This window comes from Hyperolius riggenbachi, chromosome 11 (genome assembly GCF_040937935.1).
Source record: "Hyperolius riggenbachi isolate aHypRig1 chromosome 11, aHypRig1.pri, whole genome shotgun sequence".
Lineage (NCBI taxonomy): Eukaryota > Metazoa > Chordata > Amphibia > Anura > Hyperoliidae > Hyperolius > Hyperolius riggenbachi.
In genome coordinates this window covers 75,502,268-75,525,879 of record NC_090656.1, presented here as the reverse complement: position 1 = coordinate 75,525,879, position 23,612 = coordinate 75,502,268, and the positions used below count along the sequence as shown (strand labels likewise).

Genomic DNA, 23,612 nt, shown 5'->3' with positions numbered 1-23,612 from the left:
TAAACTTGTTACCACAAACAAAAAAAACACCCAGTTCCCGACTAGTGAGGTAAATTACCGACTTATGCCGTAATTACGCCAGGAAATGTCAATTCACAATGATTTGCACACTTCATTTACCGGACAAAAGCATTTGGTAATTTTCTCCAGCCCACAGCAGCCGACAACCTGTTCTCCTCATGCTGTCTCTGTGCAGTAACTTGACAGACAGACAGACTTTGGGGAGAACCTGGCAGCCAATAGGGAGAGCCACACAGCCTACTTCTCATGCTAATTGGATGCAATAGGTATGCAGGTGGGACTTTCAGTGTATCAATGCAAAGACAAGCTACAACTCTGCCAGCATCCCTTTAGATGTGCATATTGTATTTTAGCACATAGAAGAGCTCCCCCTGGTGGCTCCAACACATTTATAGGGATGACAGGCGGCAGAGTCTGGAAAACCTGAGTCACACACACAGCTCCCTGCCTGCTGCCCTGCTAGAAGGCTGGTAAGTGAAACTTACCGACCAGGGCTTAGTGGATTGAGGCAGTTTGTTCGGTCAATTACCAAACTTCTGCCTCATGGGAGAAAACTGTTGTGAATTTGGAATAAAAAGTGTAAAATACAGCATGAGGTATTTTATCTCCAATTCTTTTTTTTCTTACCGAACTGCTTATTGTGAATAGAGCCCATTGAGCACTAATTCATTAAAAAGTTAAACCTTTATTTTCTTGCAAACAGTATTGCCATAAGTGAGGTTCTGAACTTAGTATGCTTTGGGAGGGGGGGGGGGGGGGGGAGGGAAGGTTAAGGGCACCATGACTTACCTACTGGGGGCTACTTAAAAGAATCCTGCAGTAGAGTACACTCCCAGCCACAATGCATGCCAGCAGATGCATGCCGCAATATATACTGGGAGCTGTAGTATGCAGTGCGGCCAGGAGCACACTCTGCAGTGGGATTCTTTTAGGAGCGGCAAGCTGCAGCTGGCAATCATCACAGGGACAAGGGGCTACACTGGCAGTCCCCAGGTAAGAAATGGTGCTCCCCAACCCCCATTAGCATACCAAGTTCTAAATCTCCCATATAGAAAAGTTCTATTTGGTACAAAAATTCTACAGGTGCACTTAAAGGAAACATGAGGCAGATGAAATCAATGTAGCTTTACTTACCTTGGGCTTCTTGCAGCTCTTAAAAGTCTGTGTCCCTCACGGCAGTTCTGCTGTCACCCATTCTTCTGTTGTCCACCCCATAGTGGTCACTGGCTTCTGCACGTGCATGGGTGCATGCACCGCTCATGCGTCTGTAGCTGGGAGTGTTCTGCGCAGTAGTACTGCACTTGTGCAGAATGCTTCCAGACATGAGAACTCAGGATTGCACGCACACACTCATGCTTGCACAGAAGCCCCTGCTGAGGGGGACAAAGGAAGAATGGGTGGCAGCAGAACTGCAGTGAGGACTACACAAGACTTCTAGTCCTGGAGGAGGCTCCAGGTAAGTAAAGCTAAACAGATTTAAAGGAGGAACTGTAGTGAAAATGACAACATAATTACTTATGGTTTACAATATTCATCTATTGATTATTTAGCAAGTGGTTTCCATTGTAAAATCTTTCCTCACCCTGATTTACATTCTGAAATATATCCCTGGTGGTGAGTGACCTCTTTAGTTCTGCCAGGTGATCTGCGCGGAATGTTCACTACTGAGTTCTATGCACAGAGGAAGATATTGCTTGCTTGTTGGAAAAAGCCACAATCTCCCACAATGCAATGAGGGTCAAAGACAGCAAACTGTCAGGACATCACACTGTGGGAGGGGCTTCACCACAATATCCACCATACAGACCCTCCTGATCTATTTGAGAAAAGGTAAATATTGCTTGTGGGAAAGGGGGCATCAGCTACTTACTAGGATGTAGATAAATCTCTGATGTAAAAGGAACCCAAGGTGTGAGACCTATGGAAGCTGACATGTATTTCCTTTTAAACAATACCAGTTGCCTGTGCCTGGCAGTCCTACTGAGAATTCTGGTCAGTTGGGTCTAAATCACACACAGAACAAGCATGCAGCTAATCCTGTCAGATTTGTCATAGACATCTGATCAGCATATGCTTGTTCAGGGTCTATGGCTGAAAGTATTAGAGGCAGAGGATCAGCAGGACAGCCAGGCGAAGCTGAGTTATTTAAAAGGAAACAAACATGTCAGCCACCATATCCCTCAAGATGGTGTTCCTTTAACGCTCCTTTTTAATTTGCCTCCCATATATCATTTAAAGGATAACTGTAACAAGAGGTATGAAGGCTGTCATATGCATTTCCTTTTAAAAAAAATGCCAGTTGCCTGGCAGTCCTGCTGGTCTATTTGGTTGCAGTAATGCATGAATCACACCAGAAACAAGCATGCAGCTGATCTTGTTAGAACACTCAGAACCACCTGACGTGCTGCAAGCTTGTTCAGGGTCTATAGCTAAAAATATTACAGGCAGGGGATTGGCATTATAGCCAGGAAACTGGTATTGCTTAAAAGGAAATAAATATGGCAGCCTCCATACACCTCAGGTATCCCTTTAAGCTGTGCTGGTGGCTGCTCTTGCTGTGCTAAGCTAGCTGACACAAGCCCAGTCCTAATGCAGTTGGCCACTTACCTACACTTTTAAACTCAGCTTTCCTCTCCGTGCTACACGCTGCCTCTCCCCACATCTCCGTGTGATGGGGTGCTGCTGCTGTGTGATAGGGCAGCTGTGTCTGTGGCATGACTGGAGGAGGCTGCTGTTGCTGCCTGTGTGCTGGGGGCTGCTGTTGCTGCCTGTGTGCTGACTGGGGGCTGGTGGTGCGCATGCACAATCTGTGTCCCTCTCCCTCCCCCTGACAGAGAGTATGTGAGCTCAGCTAGTTAGGCCTCCTTTCCACGGACCACTGATAGGCAGTGAAATGCCTCTTAAACTCTCTCAACTGCTCACTTCTGTCTGGTAACTGCTTGCTGAGGCTAGCTTCTGCTGCTGGAACAGGCATAAGATGGCAGGTACAGGGGAGACAGGCAGCATGCTGTGGGATTCCACGCCAAAAGAATCCATTTCAAACAAGTCAAGTGCAGGAGGCAGAGCTATTCAAACTTTTTCCTATTTCCCGCCTTTTAACATCATATCCACGCCTCCTGCCAGTGATTGGCCAAGGGGGCAGTGGACTTTATTGTGACAGGCTCAGCCTCAGCCCATAGTGATAGCTGTAGGCTGATGCTAGTGCCAAGCCCCGCCCACAACATGTTGCAATATGAGTTCCCTGCTGTAAGAGACAGTCCCGCCCCTGTTTAGCCAGCCAGTTACTGCAACCCAGCCTCAGCCTTTGTCCCGCCCCTTGGCCAATGATCTCTTCAGTTTATTTTTTCCCTTCGATTTGGCCCTGTGAGGAGGTGGTAACGTGAGGATGGTTATGTGAGTGACTGACTGCAGGAGCATTTCCCAGCATTGCAGAGGCTAGATTGGATGGCTAAGGAAGCCTTGTATAGACAATGTTCTCTTTTCTGCAGCTCACATTTCAATGGCAGCCCTGACAATAGAGAGGCTGCAGCTGGGATATCACACACACAGAGCCTGTAACTTATAAAATGTCCCCTGGGGGGGGGGGGTACTTACCTCGGGAGGGGGAAGCCTCTGGCTCCTATCGAGGCTTTCCCTGTCTTCTATCTCACAGTGGCTGCGCTGGGCCCCCAAAACCACAAGGAAAGTCGGCTGTGGCAATATTAACCTTCCCCAGCGAAGGCGCAGTAGCGGCTCTCTGCTCGGGATCAGGTGGAAATAGCCGATCCTGATCGGGACCACTCTACTGTGCAAGCGAATTGGGCCTGTGCAGTAGAGCAGATCCAATTGGGATTGGCTATTTCCGAATGACCCCGAGCATAGAGCCGCTACTGAGCTGGAGCTGGGAAGGTAAATATTTACATGGCTGCTGTTTGGGGACCACTAGCACAGCGAACGTGGGATGGAGGAGGATGGGGAAGCCTCAATAGGATCCAGTGGCTTCCCCCTCCTATGGTAAGTACCCTCAGGAGACATTTTTTAAAGTTACAGGTCCTCTTTAAGGTGTCCATACATCAAGCAGTGATGGGCAGATTTGACCAAGGGATAGATCGCGCTCTAATTCCCAATCAATTTCATGCTAAAATCTTTTGGAAATTGACCCAGTGCGCAGCCCTGCTGCTGTTCCCTAGTGTGCATTTATACATTACCTGTCGTGTGTCCCAGTGCCCAGCCAGCGTCCCAATCCACCGCTCTTCCATCACACATGCTGATGGCATATATGGGGCTGAGGGAAAAGGGGCAGGGCACATTTTTACACTATGGAAACAGCTCCGGGGTTTTATCGCTCGTTATTGCCACGCATCCAATCGAGGAAGTCGGCCCTACACCTTGCAGCTTGTCTGACCAATTCATGCACCAATTTCAGGAAAAAATTGATTGCATCGTCGATTGGGCGTGCACTTGGCAGCACCGATTTCCATCTGAATTGGATGATCGATTGGCCACCAAGTCCCCTAATGTATGGCCACCTTTATGGATTATATGTAAATATATGTTAACATTTGTAACAGTCATGGATCCATTGTTAAAACAGTTGTAGTCATATTGGTTTATTTTGGAGGGAAACCGTTGCTCGATTATGTGTATGTTGGAGGGAATCTGCCAGATTACGTGCATTTTGTGTGAAATGCTGTCAGATTATGTGTATTTTGGGGGGAAGCACTATGGCAGTGCTCAAACTTCCTCCGTAGGAGCACTTACATGGCTGCTAAGGTCATGTATGTTTGGTACCACTCATGACCGTGCCCATGTTCTTTTGCGTTGCCACACCCATTTTGCAGCTGCATGGGGTGTGTGTCAGTAAAAATTATTCTTTGTCAGAATGATTTTCTTGATCGTGAGTGGTGTAAGTTTCTGATCAATTTTGTTTTTAAAATTGTATCGTGCACGGTAGATTGACAATTTTGTAATGTAGAGACACGACAATTTTTTTTTCAGAGTTTTCAATCGTTTTTTTCCATAATTCGGGAAAAATTTAACACAGGTGTGGTACATTGTTCTACTTTTTAGAATGTTACACTCAATCAGAAAAATTTATTGTAAATCTTCAATTAAAAAGAAATATATATGAAAAAAATGGTATGGTGTGTGGCCACCAACGAGTCCATTGATTAACATTGGTTCTCAGTTAAGATGTGTATTCCTATGCAGAAAACGTACATGACAACAGAAAAAACGTGCTCCGCTTCATGCAGTGCTACACTTGTGTCATCAGGACAGGAAATGCAAACCATTTCTCACATGCCATTTTTCAAACAATAAGTATGTTTGCATTATAATTGTGTCCGTTTTTTACACAGTAGCAATCAGAATCAATTGCTGAATCAGAGATGCTTCCTAAAATTGAGGACAGCACATAGAAATGTATTATTGACGTTTTTGCATGTGATTTAAGCCTGGTACATACTTTCAATTACAATTGACCAATCACTGACCAATTTCAGTGACCAATTTTCTTGTATGAGAGTTAACAGATATTGAATACTGTGAGCAAATTGTGTAGGGGAACTTATACTACATGGAGGTGGTAATATTGGTCAGTGATTGGCCAATTATAATTGAAAGCGTGTACAAGGCTTAAGGCCTCGTTCACACTACAAATCGCCAGCGCTATCGCAAGTCCTGTCAGCCAATTTATACTGTGATTTTTTATTACAGTGCTTTTCCCAGCGCTTTTTGCTTAAACGCTTTTCTAAGCACATTTGCTCAGTGATGATTTTTTTCACTTCTTGACATCAGTCAGGAAGTGAACGGTTTAACCCGGAAATGAATAAATACAATCTATTTATTCATAAAAGCACTCAGGAAATCACTATACAAAGCACTTTTTCAAGCACTTTGCAATTTCCCTATACCTTTCATTGAGCTAAAGCGCTCAGAAAATGGTACATGTGGCGTGTTTGTGATTTTAATAAAACACTCTCATAGGAAATCATTGCACAAGCGCTTTTATCCAAAATCACCAGCGCTTAAAAGAAAAACTAAAACACTCAGTGTAAACAAGCCCTTAGGCCTTATTCACACCATACGCGCTGCCGTGCACATTTCAGCAGCAAGTATAGTATGCGATCAGCAAGAACATCAGAAGTGCATAGAGAGCACTTCTGACACTCAGACTGTGCGCTGCGCAGCAGTGTGATGCACTATCGCACTGCTGAATGCATATTTGCCAAAGCACCTTGCTGATTCCATTCACTATAATTAATAGAATCTGCAGCGTAACGCAGATGGCGTGCGATTGGGTGCGCTTGTGTCCCGAACGCACGGCCATATGCCTTGCCTAATGTGAACAAGGCCTAAGGCCTGATACACACTTTCATTTATGATTGGTCAATCACTGACCAAGTTTACCAACTCCATGTAATATGAGGACTTACCTAATGTGCTCATAGTATTGAATATTTGTTACATTAGGTAAGGTAGCCATACATCAGTAGATTACGGGCAGATTCAACAAAAAGACAAATTTATCTGTAAGCGAATCTGATTAGAGAGAGATCTGCATCTTTGTCGAGGTGCCATATACAGCATTAAATCTTCAGGGAATTGGCTGAGTCCGCTGTATCTGCCCTGCCGCTGCCCCTAATGTATAAATTATATAAATGTGCCCCCCAATGTGTGCATTTACACATTACCTTTCCTGTGTCAACCTCCACGTGGTGTCCGTCTGTCCTCTTGGTGGCTCTGCATACACGCTGGTGGCAGCGCACAGTGTCACACGTTATGCACTGCCGCCAGCGTGTATGCGGCAGAGCCACCCGGAGGATGGACGGGCCCCACGCGGAGGCTGACACAGGACCGGTAATGTATAAATGCACACACCGGGGGGGGGGGGGGGCAGCGGCGGGGGTTTTTCGACGTTTCGTCACTCGTTCCGAATTTGGCCGCCATACTAACGCACACCTGACCAACCAACTTCAGACTGACATCTTGCAATAGGTGCGATCGAGTAACACGACCAATTTCGGCCCACAATTGGTCACATAGTTGGTTGGGCCTGCACTAGGTGGCATCGATTTTCAACCAATTCTTTAATAATAATCACATTTTTTTTGGTCAATCAGCTTCCAAAGTCACCTGATATATGGGCACCTTACATGGTCAATGATTGGCAAATCATAATTAAAAGTGTTTGCTAAGCTTTAGTCAAACGTCACTCTCAAGGTGCACACAACACAAATCCAATTTTGATTGACCAATGTTTGCCCAACAGATTTTGAATTCAATGAGCAGATTGCACAGGTAAGGTGTCTGGAAGTGGTAAAATTGGGTAATGATCAGACAATCAAAATTGAATGTGTATGCACCCTAAACGTGGCCAAAAACAAATCATTTGAGCGATCAGATAATTCTGATTGATGTGATCAGATTGGTTGTAAATATTCTCCACTGATGGGCACAATCGATCCACCCATCGTCAAACCAAAAGTTGTATTTTATGGTTGGCTGCGATAAATGCTAAGCAAAAATTGGCTTGTTGATGGTATTCAATATATTACAATATTTGACTTCCGATCAGAATTATCTGATCACTTGAATGATTTTTTGCTAGAAACTGGATCGATAGTGGCAACCTTAAAGGTGGACTGGCCACTAATGGTCCAGTTTTTAGTGAAGAATTGTTCAAGCGATCAGACGATTGTGATCAGACTGGCAAAAATGAACTCACAGCCCACCCATCCAGCTTTTTTTGCTCCGAGGGCAATGACCAGGCAGCCCACCCACCCATCTCTCTATGCACCGAGGACGGTGACCGGGCAGCCCACCCACCCACCCAGCTCTCTATGCTCTGAGGGTGGTGACCGGACAGCCCACCCATCCAGCTCTCTATGCTCTGAGGGTGGTGACTGGACAGCCCACCCATCCAGCTCTCTATGATCCGAGGGTGGTGACCAGACAGTCCACCCATCCAGCTCTCTATGGTCTGAGGGTGGTAACTGGACTGCCCACCCATCCAGCTGTCTATGCTCCGAGGGCAATGAACAGGTAGCCCACCCATCCAGCTGTCTATGATCCGAGGGTGGTGACCGGACAGCCCACCCATCCAGCTCTTTATGATCAGAGGGTGGTGATCGGATAGCCCACCCTTCCAGCTCTCTATGCTTCGAGGATGGTGATGGGGCAGCCCACCTATCCAGCTCTCTATGATCCGAGGGTGGTGATCGGATAGCCCACCTTTCCAGCTCTCTATGCTTCGAGGATGGTGATGGGGCAGCCCACCTATCCAGCTCTCTATGATCCGAGGGTGGTGATCAGACAGCCCACTCATCCAGCTCTCTTTACTCTGAGGGCGGTGACTGGACAGCCCGCCTATCTCATTCTCTGTGCTCTGGGAACAGTGACCACACAGCCCACCCACCCCGTTCTCTATGCTCTGGTGATGGTGGGAGATCATTGGATCATCCGTATCCAAATCAATTCGGATTTTAAAAAGGGGTGTCCGAGCACCCCTGGAGATTTGCAAACACTGGTTTGCAAACTTTGTTTGCCCGACCAAACTGTCATCTATACTTAGCATTTCAATGTCCCCTCCTGTCTTAGTATTCCAGTCAAAAGTTTCCGAGTTGCGGTAATGTGGCATTTCTGCTGAACAGCTGAAATTGCCAAAACAGCCACAATACTGCTGTATTCACATCCTTGGCAAATATGAAGATAGATATATATATAGATATATATATACTGTAATTTCCGACGTGTCCGATCTGATTTACGATCGTTTTTCTGATCAACATCATAGAAGTGAATGGAAATTGATCGAATAATCAATTGGAAAGTTAGGCTTAGTTTACATCTAAATTCGAAATCGCTGATGCCAGCGATTTTTGATTTTTTGCAAGTTTTTTTTCCCCTCCCGGTGCTTACCTGCGCGCTTCATTTTTGTATAAAGCGCCTCTGTAATGAAGAGAATAAAGTAAAACAATTAGCATGTATTTTGCACTTAGCAGTTGAGTAAGGGATTTATATATCCAGTTAATAATGTAATCTGTTTTTCCTGGCAGGTTGATAGTCCAATTCCACATCAGATGTCCAACATAGGAGAAGTAGATGTTATTTATTTTTTTTACTATTTATTTTTTGGGGAAACAGAGTTGGTGTTTATCTGTGTGAAAGAGTCTGAGTTATTGAAAAAGATTCAACCTGGTATTTCTAGAAATTAGGTTACTTTTTTTTTTTAATACTATTTTGTATTTTTTTCAGACTTATGTACCAAGTAATCGATGCATTGAAGTTCATTACAGAGCTAAAGACAGATATCTGGGTACCAGTAACAGGCCATCTAATCTCCTGAAAAGAGTAAGATGCTGAGGTAAGTATATTATTTATATCACTTTCATATTAAATCACTTTCTCCCACTGACACTCACTCTCTTATCCACTCTCGTTCCTTCTCAGCCACCCTCACTCTGTGCCAGCCATTCCCATTCCTTTTCAGCCACTCTCATTCCTTTTCAGGCATTCTCACTCTGTCTCAGCCACTCCCATTCCCTGGTGTTTTACATGTCAGCATACTAATGGGCAAAAGCCCCGCCTCCTTTTGCCCAGTAGGACGTCTTAACATGTTAAATAGTCTAGGTTCACCCCATGCTAGTATTCTTTTTGATGTCCTCGCCTCCAGCAGGATCTTTTATAACCTTACCTCCACCTCTGGCGGGCACCAACAGTGTGGCTCAGCTGTTGTGGTCCATATCTTCTGTAGCTAAATGCTCTAATAAGGTATGGAGTCCCCTCTGGTGTTCTCGGGGACATAGCATAAAATCCTGCGTGCTCATTAAATGTCTAATAATAAAAATGTCTAAAATGTCATTAATAGGCATTGAGCTCCCCTGCAGCATTATCGTTTCATGCCAAAGTTACATGTTACAAGGTACATGTTTGTCTATATTATGATTTACAGCCTGATCGCAGTATGTCTAATTTTCAAGTATCAAGCATGAATGTTGGTAATTTGTTGTCGTTTCTACAGAGAGGTTTAGAGATGAAGTTGTCATACTCTACTTTAAGACGGCATGTTTCCGCAATCTCTTCAATTTCAGGAGTGTCCTGGTCACCAGATCCATTAATCAGACAATTCTTCAAGGCAACGATAAAGCTAAAACTTCCAATAAAACCTAGATTTCCCAAATGGGACCTACCTTTAGTTTTGAACTTCCTCACTGAATCTAATCTTTGGCAAAATGAGTCAGCTTCCTTGCAAAATTTATCAAAAAAGACAGCATTTCTCATCACTATAACTTCAGGAAGAAGAAAATCGGAATTGCAAGCTCTCTCTTACAAGGAACCATTTTTAGTCTTCTTTGAAGACAGATTAGTGTTACACCCAGTTCATTCTTTCCTTCCAAAGGTGACTTCATCCTTCCATCTCAACCAGGAATGGAAGTTACCAAGCTTTAGAATCAAGGACGACCCTTCTAAGCTACATCCTCTAGATCAGGGGTCCCCAACCTTTTTAAGCCCGGGGCCCACTATCCCGACCAAACTTTTCTCTGGGGCCCCCCGGGGGAGGGGGGGGCGTGGTTAGTGGCGGCGGCAGCCCCCCCCCCTCTTTTCCCTGATTTTGAGTGTAGTATATAGGTAAGTAGGTATCTAGGTAAGTAGGTATCTAGGTATAGTTGCCCCCAGTATAGGTAGCTAACAGTTGCCCCTGTATAAGGACTATAGTTGCCTCAGTATAGTTAGTTAGGTAGTATAGTTACCCCAGTATAGTTAGTACAGTTACCCCAGTATAGCAAGTACAGTTACCACAGTATAGCAAGTACAGTTACCCCAGTATAGCTAGTACAGTTACCACAGTAAAGCTAGTACAGTTAGCACAGTATAGCAAGTACAGTTAGCCCAGTATAGCAAGTACAGTTAGCCCAGTATAGCAAGTACAGTTAGCCCAGTATAGCAAGTACAGTTAGCCCAGTATAGCAAGTATAGTTAGCCCAGTATAGCAAGTACAGTTAGCCCAGTATACCTAGTACAGTTAGCCCAGTGTAGCCAGTACAGTTAGCCCAGTAGTTACCCCAGTATAGCTGCCCCAGTGTAGCTAGCAGAGGTGCCCTCTCCCACCCCCCGCGGCCGCCACTCATGTTACCTTATGAGCGGGCGTCCGCTTCCTTCCTTATATTCCTCCAGCCTCAGCTCTCCTCTTCGCAGCATGTCGTATTACAGCAGCGCTTCCTGCGCGGGTGCTGTAAGGAGGGAAGGAGGTGGGGTAGCGGCTTCCTGTAGCGGCGATACGCATCACTGTTACTATGGGAACCGCTGTCCCGGCTCCCTTGGCTCCTTACAGCAGCCGTGCAGGAAGCGCTGCTGTAATACGACATGCTGCGAAGAGGAGAGCCGCGGCTGAAGGAATATAAGGAAGGAAGCGGCCGCCCGCTCATAAGGTAATAGGAGCGGCAGCCGTGGGGGGAGAGGGAGAAGCCGCGGCCCCCCAGAAATCTGGCCACGGCCCCCAGGTTGGGGACCCATGCTCTAGATGTACCTTCTACGGTTAAAACCTACATCGAAGCGATAAAGAATATCAGAGATTCTAAACCGTCTGTTTGTGTTGCCTAAAGGTTATAGAAAAGGCAAAACGGCTTCCACAAGAACTTTGGCCTACTGGATAGTGTCCCTTATCTAAGAGGCTTATAAATAGAGATGTTGCGAACTGTTCGCTCGGCGAACATCTCTGGGGCTTTTACTACTTCTGGGTCGCTCTGACCCGGAGTAGTACGCCTGCGCTGCCCGGCGAAGCGCGTCCTAGATCGCGCTCCTGTTGCCGGGCACTCTCTGCGCATGTGCGTGACGTCGTTCATGACGTCACGCACATGCGCAGAGAGTGCCCGGCAACAGGAGCGCGATCTAGGACGCGCTTCGCCGGGCAGCGCAGGCGTACTACTCCGGGTCAGAGCGACCCGGAAGTAGTAAAAGCCCCATGTATCCAGAGATGTTCGCTACATCTCTACTTATAAATCAAATGATTTGCAGCCTCCGCCGGACATCAATGCCCATTCCACAAGAAGTCTAGCTTCTTCTTGGGCTGCTTTAGGAAATCTCTCTCTCTCTCTCTCTCTCTCTCTCTCTCTCAACTGTATGTAGAGCAGCCAACTGGGCCTCAGGTCATACGTTTTTAAAGAGAACCCGAGGTGTGTTTAAAGAATGTTATCTGCATACAGAGGCTGGATCTGCCTATACAGCCCAGCCTCTGTTGCTATCCCAAACCCCCCTAAGGTCCCCCTGTACTCTGCAATCCCTCATAAATCACAGCCATGCTGTGAGGCTGTGTTTACATCTGTAGTGTCAGTCTCAGCTGCTCCCCCGCCTCCTGCATAGCTCCGGTCCCTGCCCCGTCCCTTCCCTCCAATCAGCAGGGAGGGAAGGGATGCAGGCGGGGACCGGAGTTCTGCAGGAGGCGGGGAGAGCAGCAGACTGACACTATAGAGATAAACACAGCCAGCTCTGACAAGCTGTTTGTCAGCAGCGTGGCTGTGATTTATGAGGGATTGCAGAGTGCAAGGGGACCTTAGCGGGGTTTGGGATAGCAACAGAGGCTGGGCTGTATAGGCAGATCCAGCCTCTGTATGCAGATAATATTCTTCAAACCCACCTCGGGTTCTCTTTAAGGCATTATTGTGTAGATCTAGCTTCATTGTCAGCTGTAGAGTTTGGAAAAAGTTATTTCCTCCACTATTTCTACTGCCTTGTGACTGTATTTTTGTGTTTAATATTTTCTTTCATTAAATTTGTTCGAGCGTACCCATCCCTTGTTGTCTAGTTATTGCCCATTAGTATGCTGACATGGAAAACACCAGGGAATGTAGAAAACTGTATACTTCCGGTAGTTTTCCTTTCCTGGTGTTTCTCCATGTCAGCATTTCCGGCCCACCCTGTGCTGTCAGCTCGTACTAAATTACATCGAATACTAGCATGGGGTGAACCTAGACTATTTAACATCTTAAGACGTCCTACTGGACAAAAGGAGGTGGGGCTTTTGCCCATTAGTATACTGACATGGAGAAACACCAGGAAAGGAAAACTACCGGAAGTATACAGTTTTCCACATTCCTTCTAAGCCAGCCTCATTCTGTCTCAGCCACCCTCATTCCTTTTCAGTGACCCTCACTCTGTCTCAGCCACTCTCATTCCTTCTCTGGCGCTCTCATTCCTTCCACTTTCATTCCTTCTCAGCCACTCTCATTCCTTCTCAGCCACCCTCACTCAACCATAATCATCAAATCTCAGCTATTTTCCCTCATTTACATCATTTTTTGATCACTCTCTCTCACTGTCACTCGCTCTCTTATCCTCACCTACAGCTGGTGCACACAGAGCGATTCTGAGTGCTTTTAAAAATAATAAAACACTTGGCTAATATGTTTGTATGGGATGGATCCCATAGAATTACCACATTTTCTATGAACTGCCTCAACTGAGTGTGATATGTGAGAAGTGTAAAACATCAAATCCTGACCAAAAACAAGGGTGTCCTCCCACCAGCCCAGGAACAAATTTGTGTATGCCCATAGCACTGCCCCTCTGCTGATGGTAAAAGCGCCCTCAAACAGACATTGTGAATGAGTATAAAACGTAAGAAGTCGGTTGTTTGCCTCCAGATGTTTAGCTCTCATACTCAGGAAGTGTGAGACTGCTGCAATGCCTAGTTCATGACGTATATTACTGTAGAGGCACTCTACATCTACTCTCACTAACATAGTGGTCTCAGACCCCTCCATGTTCTGTAGACGTGTGAGGATGTCTATTGTGTCTCACAAATATGCGCAGAAATCGATCAACAGATTGGCTGATCTCATCAGCGAGGTTCCCTCTACCTGATACAATCGGTCTACCTAGGGGCAGAGTCACCATTTTGTGTTTCTTAGGAAGTGCATAAAAAAGTGATAATATGGGATGTGCAATAGATTTTTTGAGTTGTATATAATCATCTAAGCACAGGGAACCCTGTTCCAAACCACCCTTTAAAATTAGTTCCAAACACTTCTAATGATCTTTCAGTGAGTTCTTTTTCAATACTGCATACTGTTGAGTGTCGATAAAGCAGAACTGAAGAGATTATTAAAACAAACATTTTCACTTGCCTGGGGCTTCTGCAAGCCCCTTGCAGCTGGCCTGTCCCACAGCTTTCCTCAACGATCCTCCATTCCCCGCTGCCAGCTAGTTTTGTTCCTTGACTTTTAAGTCAAGGGAACAGTGCGCCTGCACAGCCCTGCAAAGCGTATCCTTTTTCTGCGTTCCCCTCTGCAATAGTGCTATTGCGCACTGGAACACAGAGAAGGATATGTGTGGCCAAAGCCGCGCAGACGCAGTGGCCCATCTGTGAAACCGAAACTACCTGGCAGCGGGAGAACAGGGGGTCGTGGAGGACCGGCGCATGACAGGACAGGGAAGCCCCAGGTAAGTGAAACGGTTAGTTTTACGATTGTTTTCAGTTCTGCTTTAAGGCTATCAAAGCACATTTGTTTATTCATGCATTTGTCCATTAACACCACATTACCCCCCTTTGTCAATGTGTATGGTGACTTTTCTCTCAGGGTCTCTAGTGCTCTCATCTCATCTGATCACTCAGATTATCATGCATATAGAATTTTGGAGTACAGGTGTCACAGTTTCGCGAAAGCGCATGTAAATGCACCCAAACTATGATCTGGAGAGCCCTTTTAATTCATTGGCCTGGCTTTTAGAAACCCAGTGCTTTTCCATCTCACCCCCCCCCCCCCCCCTTGCACTGGAGGATGTGAGTGTTTGTTTGTACTTCCCAAGATCCCCAATAAAACCCTAAAACCAGAGTATGCACATAGCTCACAAATCTACTTCAAATATGATCCTAGCTAGGCCACAACAGACCCCTCAGAGTCATTAAGCACCACATTCCTGCATCTAGCCTGAGGGGAGTTAGAGAGTTAGAGAGAATGACTTTTAATTCACCTTGATATGAAGGAATAAGTCATTCAGACATTTTACTAAATTAATCAGTTTTCTGTCGAGGCTAGCCATTACAAAATTAGCAGACCATTATTAATGATTTGTGTGTTGTGGAACCAATCAGAATGTTCCTACCATTATTCCGAAAACAAGCAACAGTGTGATCTGCCTTGGGATACCCCAAGATGCACATGTTTGGTATCTGTGTGACACAGAGAACGCTAGAAGCTCGCCCGTGTCACTCGCTGCAAGTTTTGGTCGGCTGTTGCCGAGCTATGATCATTCCAGTTATTGCCTATTCTTTCTGCTTGTCATGACAAAGGGCAGGAGGAGGTATACAACACCCATCTCCTTTTACAACTCTGCCCTCTGGCAGAGGAAGAGTTAAAACCAACAATGCTGGACAGAGGAGAGAGTCTTTTTCAACCATCTGATACCATCAAAGGATTGGCATTACAAGACTTCCATCTATTCCTCAGAACTTTCCATAACCGGACTTTAAATCTTCTGTTGGACTTCATATCACAAAGGACACGGTAACTTGATAAACTGCTCAGACTGTAATCAGCTATTTTCATATTGATTCCTTATTATTTCTGTATCCATTTGTTTCTATTGCTATATTTTGTTCTGCATTATTTCTTTAAATAAATGATTAAAAAAATCGTCTGTCTAAGTGCTATTCTGAAACAAATCTCTGCCAAAAGAATTCACATCTTCAAAGAGAGACACGTTACCATAACTGTTTTGATATTAAATATTGTTAGTTTTGCTATCTCTAGAAAGGTTGTCAAATTAACCCTTTTTCCTACAGGATTTAGCTAAAGTTAGAATTAGCGCATTCACACGCTTTTATTGCGGATTGGTGGCAGCGACCTGGCCTCTATATGAGAGCACAGATTGTATCGATTGTAAATACAATCGAAATTGGACTGTGTGTGGACTCACCAACCAATCCAGCAGGTTACTGTGCCTGCAGTTCTGACTGCCTTCAGGATTCCCTCAGGGTCTGAGGCTTTATGGTAAACTGCAGCAAAGGGAACAGGAATTGGTGGGTGACTGCGCATACGTCACAACAGGTAGACAGTGTGCCAGGGCACAGGCTGATGTAGTATGTTGGGGCACAGGTACAGAGTACGCCAGGGCACAGGCTAATATAGTAGACAGTATGCCAGGGCACAGGCTTATGTAGTATGTTGTGGCATAGGTAGACAGTATGCCTGGATACAGGATGATGTGTGTTGGGACAGAGGTAAGCAGTATGACAGGGTTCAGGCATATGTAGTATGTTGGAGCAAAATTAGACAGTATGCCAGGACTCAGGCTATTGTAGTATGTTGGGGCACAGGTAGACAGTATTCCAGGGCACAGGGCGATTTTGCCTTCTACCTGCATACCCAGTTTCAAGAGCCTGTCTGGTTCCTAAAAGAAAAGGCCTCCAACCCTAGCTTCATTTTTTTGGGGTGTGGTATCTTCACTTCTGGGGGTGCTAGTGACCCCAAACTTAGAGTGCCTGTGAGTCAATATTCCTTCTACCTGTGTACTAAGTTTTTAAGAGCTTGGCTGGTTCCTAACAGAACCAGCCTCCAAACCTTTCCCTTCCCCATAATGCAGGGTCACAGCGCTTTGAGTCCCCAGGGAGAAAAGTGCTATAAAAATATTATTGTTATGGTTGTTCCTTATAGACTTACATGAAAAGCATCAAAGCATAGTTTTCTTTTTGGTTTCCCCTATAACCCTAACCCCAACCGGCTTGCTGTGGTGCAAGCTGGCCCAAATCTCTTAAGCCTCCACACACCCGTACCTGGGTTAATGTCTAAGACTCCCTGGCACTCCAGGATCCAGTGGCGCTTTCCCCTGTTCGCTGGGAGGACCCAAGTTGCAAGCTGGCCCTGTTCTTTGGCCAGAAATTTCTGGCCAAAAAACCAGGGCCAGCTTGCAACATGGGTCCTGCCAGCGAACTGGAGAGCGCCACTGGATCCTGGAGTGCCAGGAGATCTTACAAAATTAACCCAGGTGTGGGTGGGGAGGAGGCTTAAGACATTTGAGCCAGCTTGGCCCACAAAAGATAGGACTTGGTGTAATTTCTGGCCAGAAAACAGGGCCAGCTAGCAACGTGGGTCCTGCCAGAGAACAGGGGAGAGCGCAACTGGATCCTGGAGTGCCAGGAGGTCTTAGAAATTAACTCAGGTGTGGGTAGGGGGAGGCTTAATACTAGATTTACCAGGTCTGTGCAAATCTGCGTAAATTCCCTGGACCTCACACCTACTAGCACCCCGCTGAGTTTTTTAACATGCCGTCAGCTCCATTGTTCTCTCTTTTGTTCTGAAAACACACCCATTACCCGTGAGGCCTGGCACATTTGCATTTGTTAGCTTAAACCAAGGAAGGCTGAATCTTTGTGTGGGACATGGAAACCTTCAGAAATGCCTGCCATATTTATACAAAAGACATTCACAATATATGGATACACAAGTCTGTTTTATTTTTAAGTGTTTCAAACTTTACATAGTTTACAGCATTTGCAGACCCAGTATCCATCGTCCCTGCATTTGGCACAGGTGAATTTCTGACATGTTGCACAGGTAAACCTGCTGCGATTCCTGTTGCAGCTCTCTTGCACCTGGCACTGTGTTGTCTGTACAGTCCCTGGCACAGCAGCTGCAACAGCTTCAGCAGCCTGCCTTTGTGCCAATATTTCCTTGTGCTGCATGAATCAGCAATGGAGTTAGTTAGCTAGAAGACTCAGAAACAATCTTCTTTTGCCTGTCCACCCTGTACATGCTTTGTACAAAATGTAGGCATTCACCGCCGCCAGGTCCACCATATTGTAAAAAACTGCTACTGGCCACCTGCGTTTTGCTGCTCTTACGGAATGCGCCATCCATGCCATTTGGTCCAACGCGTCTACACCACACTGTAAAAGCAGAGAGAGAGAGACATGAGTATATGTGCTCAGTGGCGTACCTAGGGAATATGACACCCCGTGCTGGTTATTATAAGAGACAGACAGACAGACAGACAGACAGACAGACAGACAGACAGACAGACAGACAGACAGACAGACAGACAGACGCACGCGCACACACACACACACACACACACACACACACACACACACACACACACACACACACACACACACACACACACACACACACACACACACACACACACACACACACACACACACACACACACACACACACCACCACCACCACCACAAAAAAAAAAAAAAAAGGAGCCAGTGTGGCATACTAAGCACGCCAAGGTGGGTAATGCCAGGTATAGGTGCTTCCTGTATAGTAAAGTGGGCAGCATTTCACCAGAAATCATAAAGTGGGCAGCATTTCACCATAAAACCGTAAAGAGAGCAGCATTTCACCAGAAATAAAGTGGGCAGCATTTCACCAGAAAATATTCGCTATGTGGGGGGAGCATTCACCAGACAGTAATCGCTATGTGGGGGGAGCATTCACCAGAAAAAATTCGCTATGTGGGGGGGAGCATTCACCAGACAATATTCGCTATGTGGGGAGCATTCACCAGAAAATATTCGCTATGTGGGGGGAGCATTCACCAGACAATATTTGCTATGTGGGGGGAAAATTCACCAGACAATCTATATGTGGGGGGAGCATTCACCAGACAATAATCGCTATGTGCCCTCTGATTGCATTTTGCTGCATGAATCAGCAACAGAGTTCCTTGGTTAGAAGCGCAACCAGAGGGCAGCTGGCACACAAAGAACAGAACTCTCTGATTGTGGGGGATGTGAGGTGGGCAAATGAACTAAATCACTTGTCCAACAGGATTGATTCATCTGCCCCTGCCTTTCCACCCATACTGCCCTCACTCATGCAACCCCCAATATCTGCTACAGGCACCCCTACCCCCACCTCTGTTTCACCTCAGACACTTCATCTACACTTCAGAGTCCTCTACACTTCACACTATTTGTGTACAAACATACATTGGAGACTGAAGTGTTAGCAAGTTTTCATTGTATTCATGTCATTGTATCAGCAACTTTTCATTCTGTTTTCACACAATTTTTTATAAAAGACTTGTGTTTTCATATATTGTGAATATGGGTCTTTAATATTTGCAGGTCAGTGAATGTGGGGGATATTTTGTATAGATATGGCAGGCATTTCTGAAGGTTTCCATGTCTCAAACACAGGTTAGGATCTGCCTTGGAACTGAGCTACTCTGAGGGCTCGTTTCCACTATTGCGGTGCGGAATCGCCTGGATTCCACCGCTAATGAAATCGCATGTGGATGCGTTTCTGCATGTGTTTTTTGCCGCGAATTCGCATAGGTGAGGGTATATGTGAATTTACATTGGTACCTATGCGAATTCACGGCAAAAACCGCATGGGGAAAACGCATACGATTTCCCTATTAAATACATTGCATGCGATTCGCATGCATTCCACTTGCAGGCGAATTCTGCGGCTCTTTTGTGCGTTTTTACAGCTGAAAAAAAACGCACCTCAAACGCTACAGTGGAAACAGGCCCATCCACTTGCATTACATGTGCGAATCCGCATGCGTTGGATGCATGCGGATTCGCGAAAGTGGAAACGAGCCCTGAGAAAACAAATGCAAATGTGCCAGGCCTTACAGGTAATGGGTGGTTTGCACAACAATAGATTGAAGAGAATCAACCTGAAGACCTGTGAAAATCTCATCAGGGGTGAATAACACCCTCTCTGGCCTTGCACCAGAAAATAAAAAAGTCGGTAATTCTAGTGTTAAGATATTTGGGCCAGCTTGGCCCGCAAAAGATGGGACTTTGTGTAATTTCTGGCCAGAAAACAGGGCCAGCTTGCAACGTGGGTCCTGCCAGTGAACTGGGGAGAGCGCCACTGGATCCTGGAGTGCCAGGAGAGCTTACAAAATTAACCCAGGTGTGGGTAGGGGGAAGGCTTAAGAGAGATGGGCTAGCTTGCCCTGCTGCCAGCTTTGATGCTTTCCATGTAAGTCTATGAGGAAAAGATAGGGTTGGAGGCTGTTTCTGTTAGGAACCAGCCAGGCTCTTGAAACTTGGTACGCAGGTACAGGGCATATTGCGCCGATCTGAGGTACACACGTTAAAAAATTTCCAAACCGCTGAGCCCCCCTGGAGTGATGGCACTATGGTGGCATCAGCAGCTGACCTTGAAGGGCATGTTAGCTGGCTGTCCATAGCTGGCGATACATGGTGCCAGATACTGCCCCCAGCTGTTTCTGAGGACGAGCTCCCTCTGCTTCTTTCATGGACTCGTCTCCTCCTACTCCTCTCTGGCTCCCCCTCTGAACTGTCCCCCTGGTCATCTCCTCTATTGGGAACATACGTGGCATCCGTATAATAGTCATCATAATCCTCCTGCCCAGCTTCGCTTTCCTCAAACACCTCCACAACTGCACCAACACCAGGTACTTCATCATCCCCCTCCTCACACGCTACGTCCATACTATCGCCACCTAACTCAGACGTATGAGGGGTTGTAACTTGCTTAGCGCCTTCATCTTGTTGTAGCATTATTGGCTGTGAATCAGTGATTTCCACACCAAATAACTCCTGCGAAGTGTCAAATGCAGCGGATGTGGTGCTTGTTATAGCGCTGGTGGCTGCGGGAGATGAGGTTTTCTGTGTTATATACTCAACCACGTCCTCACAATTTTGGGAAGTGATGGCACATGCCTTCTTCTGAACACTGTACTTTGGGCCAGGTCCACACGAAATCACAGCAATACCACATCGCACAGACCTGCCGTTGCCAGGTGGCCTTCCTCTGGGTCTGCCTCTACCTCTTCCTCTACCTGGTTTGTCCATTTTGTCCATCTCGGGGGGGGGGGGGGGGGGGGGATGCTAGGTATATGCAGTGAGGTTGGGTTCACTGAACACAAAGGTAGTTAGATGCAGTGAGGTGGGTTAATTGAACACTAAAGGCAGTTTGATGCAGTGAGGCGGGTTCACTCAACACAACAGCTAGCTATATGCAGTAAGGTGGGTTCACTTAACGCTAAAAGGTAGTTAGATACAGTGAGGTGGGTTCACTCCACACAATAGGTAGTTAGATGCAGTGAGGTGGGTTCACTCAACACAAAGGTAGGTATATGCAGTGATGAGGTGGGTTAACTAAACACAACAGGTAGTAGTAGGTATACTGTATGCAGTAATAGGTAGTACAATGTGCAGCTCCCTGTCACACACACAGGTAATCACTGAATGTGCTGGGCTGCTGGCAGTGGCGCACACACAGTATGAATTAGCAATGTTGTCTATGCAACACAAGTGTCAATTTGACACACAGGAAAAAAAATAAAAATAAATAAATAATGATCACACGAACAGGATTAGCTCTGAAAAGAGCTGTTGAATGAGGGGTGCTATTAAAGCAATAAGATTAAGCCAGTAGCAAGCTAACAAGCCAAGAGCCTGACTAATCTGTCCCTAGGAGAAAAAGTCTGCAGCAGCTTGCCCTAGTCTGTCTATGTGCAGGCACACGAGTGAATGTAATGGCCGCCGGAGACTGCCTTATATAAGGGGGGGGGGCTCCAGGGCCGAGTGTAGCCGGATCGGCTACAATGTGCCTACTGACTGTGATGTAGAGGGTCAAAGTTGACCCTCAGAGCATTATGGGGCGAATCGAATTTCCGGGAAAGTTCGCCGGCGAAGGCAAACCACCCAGAGTTCGCCTGGAACCGTTCGCTGGCGAACCGTTCGGGACATCTCTACTCCTGGCTGCAGGCACTGGCTGGACAGGGGCTGGGGGGGTTGGAAGGCTTCCTCCAATCTGCAAACAAGGGCCATCTGCAACTCCTTTGTTTGATGCTCTAAGTCTCCATGAACTGACCCAGCGTGTCCTTCAGTCGTGGGTCCAGGATTCCCACATCTGGATCACCTTGGGGTCTCTGCGCAGACAGTGCAGCATGTACACAGCCATTAGGAAGAGGTGTGCCACAGCAGACACATCATTGTCCTCACCCCCCTCTGAGACAACACGCCTGTCCTCCTCCTGTTGTGCCCACTGTTTTTGACTCTCGTCCTGCACTCTCCACCCTCGCACCACTGCAGCTGCTCTCTACACTTCCCCTTCAACAGCCAAGCCAGGGACCTCCAACTCCTCCTCCACCAAGTGCAAGTCTTCCTCCTCCTCCTCCTAAGAGGTGGACTACGCAGCTGACTGCTGATCCAGCTGGTTCAGGGCTGCCTCTCCCTCTTCCAGCAGATCGAAAATTGCCCTGTCCAGCAGGCAAACCATGGGCACCCACTCGCAGAGGGATGCCCGTTCCCGGCTCACCATGTTGGTTCCCTGAAGGAAGGGAGATAAAACCAGGAACACCTGATGCATCTGCCTTCAATCTGCGTTTCAGATGACCTGGAGGTGTGTGGTGCCGGAGACATTCTCCTCAATGATGTAGTATCTGACAGCCCTCCTGTGCTGGCACAGCCACTCCAACATTGCCAGGGTGGAGTTCCAGCGAGTTGGTACATCGATGATGAGCCTGTGTGGTGGCAGGCCCTCACGCTGCTGCAGGTCGGCCAGGATCGCTGAAGCAGTGGCAGAGCGGCGGAAATGGCAAACAATTTTCAGCATCTCCATCCCCGGGTAGGTGCGCAGGAACCTCTGCACCACCAGGTTCAGGACGTGGGCCAAACAGGGGACGTGGGTCAGGTTTCCCCTGCTGATGGCAGCCAACAGGTTGGCCCCATTGTCGGACACCACCAATCCAACTTTGAGGCCTCTGGGGTTCAGCCACCTCTGCTCCTGCTCCCTGTGGGTGGCCAGGACATTAGCTGCCATCAGCTTGTCCTTCCGTAAGCTGGTCATCTCCAGCAGCACTTGGCAGTGGTGGGGCTTCACGCTGCTGCGGAGGTGGGGGCATTTGGTCGGTGTGCCAGAGGAGGAAACAGGATCAAAGGAGCCTGCTGCATCTCCCCTGACCCCGCAGGGTGGCACCACCCACTGGGCTGCTGCTGTGCCCAATGCTGCTGCCTCACCCACTTCCACCAAGCTGACCCAGTGAGCCGTGAAGGACAGGTAGCTGACCTCGTTCCACTCACCATCTTGGTTCCCTGCAGGAAGGGAGCCAAGACCAGGCACACTTGCTGCATGTGTTTCCACTGAGCTGCGGAGATCACCTACAGGTTGGTGGTGCCGTCGTAAACGTTTGCCTTACACATGTACCTGCGAAGTGCCATCCTGTGCTGCCACAGCAGCTCCAACATTGCCAGAGTCAAGTTCCAGAGAGTTGGGACATCCATGATCCGTGACATCCGTGTGATGGCAGGCGTACTGCCTGCTGCAGGTCGGCCAGGGTTGCAGAGGCAGTGGCAGAGCAGCGGAAATGGCGCACCAGCTTACATGCATCTTCCAGCAACTGGTCCATCCCCGGGTAGGTGCGCAGGAAGCGCTGCACAACCAAACTCAGGACATGGGCCAAGCAGGGGATGTGCTAAAGCTCTCCCAGGTGCAATGCAGCCACCAAGTTGGCCCCATTATCGGACGCCACATAACAGACTGAAGCCTCTGGGGGTCAGCCACCTCTGCTCCTGCTCGCTGAGGGCAGACAGGATGTGGACAGCCATCAGTTTATCCTTCCCAAGACTGACCAATTTCAGCAGTGCTTGGCAGTGGCGAGGCTTTGCG

At 47.1% G+C, this 23,612-nt stretch overlaps 1 long non-coding RNA gene across 6 annotated transcripts in view; it reads right to left on the bottom strand.

The window, feature by feature from the left end:
• Positions 1-17,470: 17,470 nt before the first annotated feature.
• The window catches only part of LOC137538251 (uncharacterized), a 117,821-nt gene continuing 111,679 nt past the window's right edge, over positions 17,471-23,612 (bottom strand). For all 6 annotated transcript variants that reach the window (XR_011024721.1, XR_011024719.1, XR_011024720.1 and 3 more), the window contains one exon: positions 17,471-17,887. This is a non-coding gene — a long non-coding RNA (uncharacterized lncRNA). The remainder of the gene's footprint in view (positions 17,888-23,612) is intronic.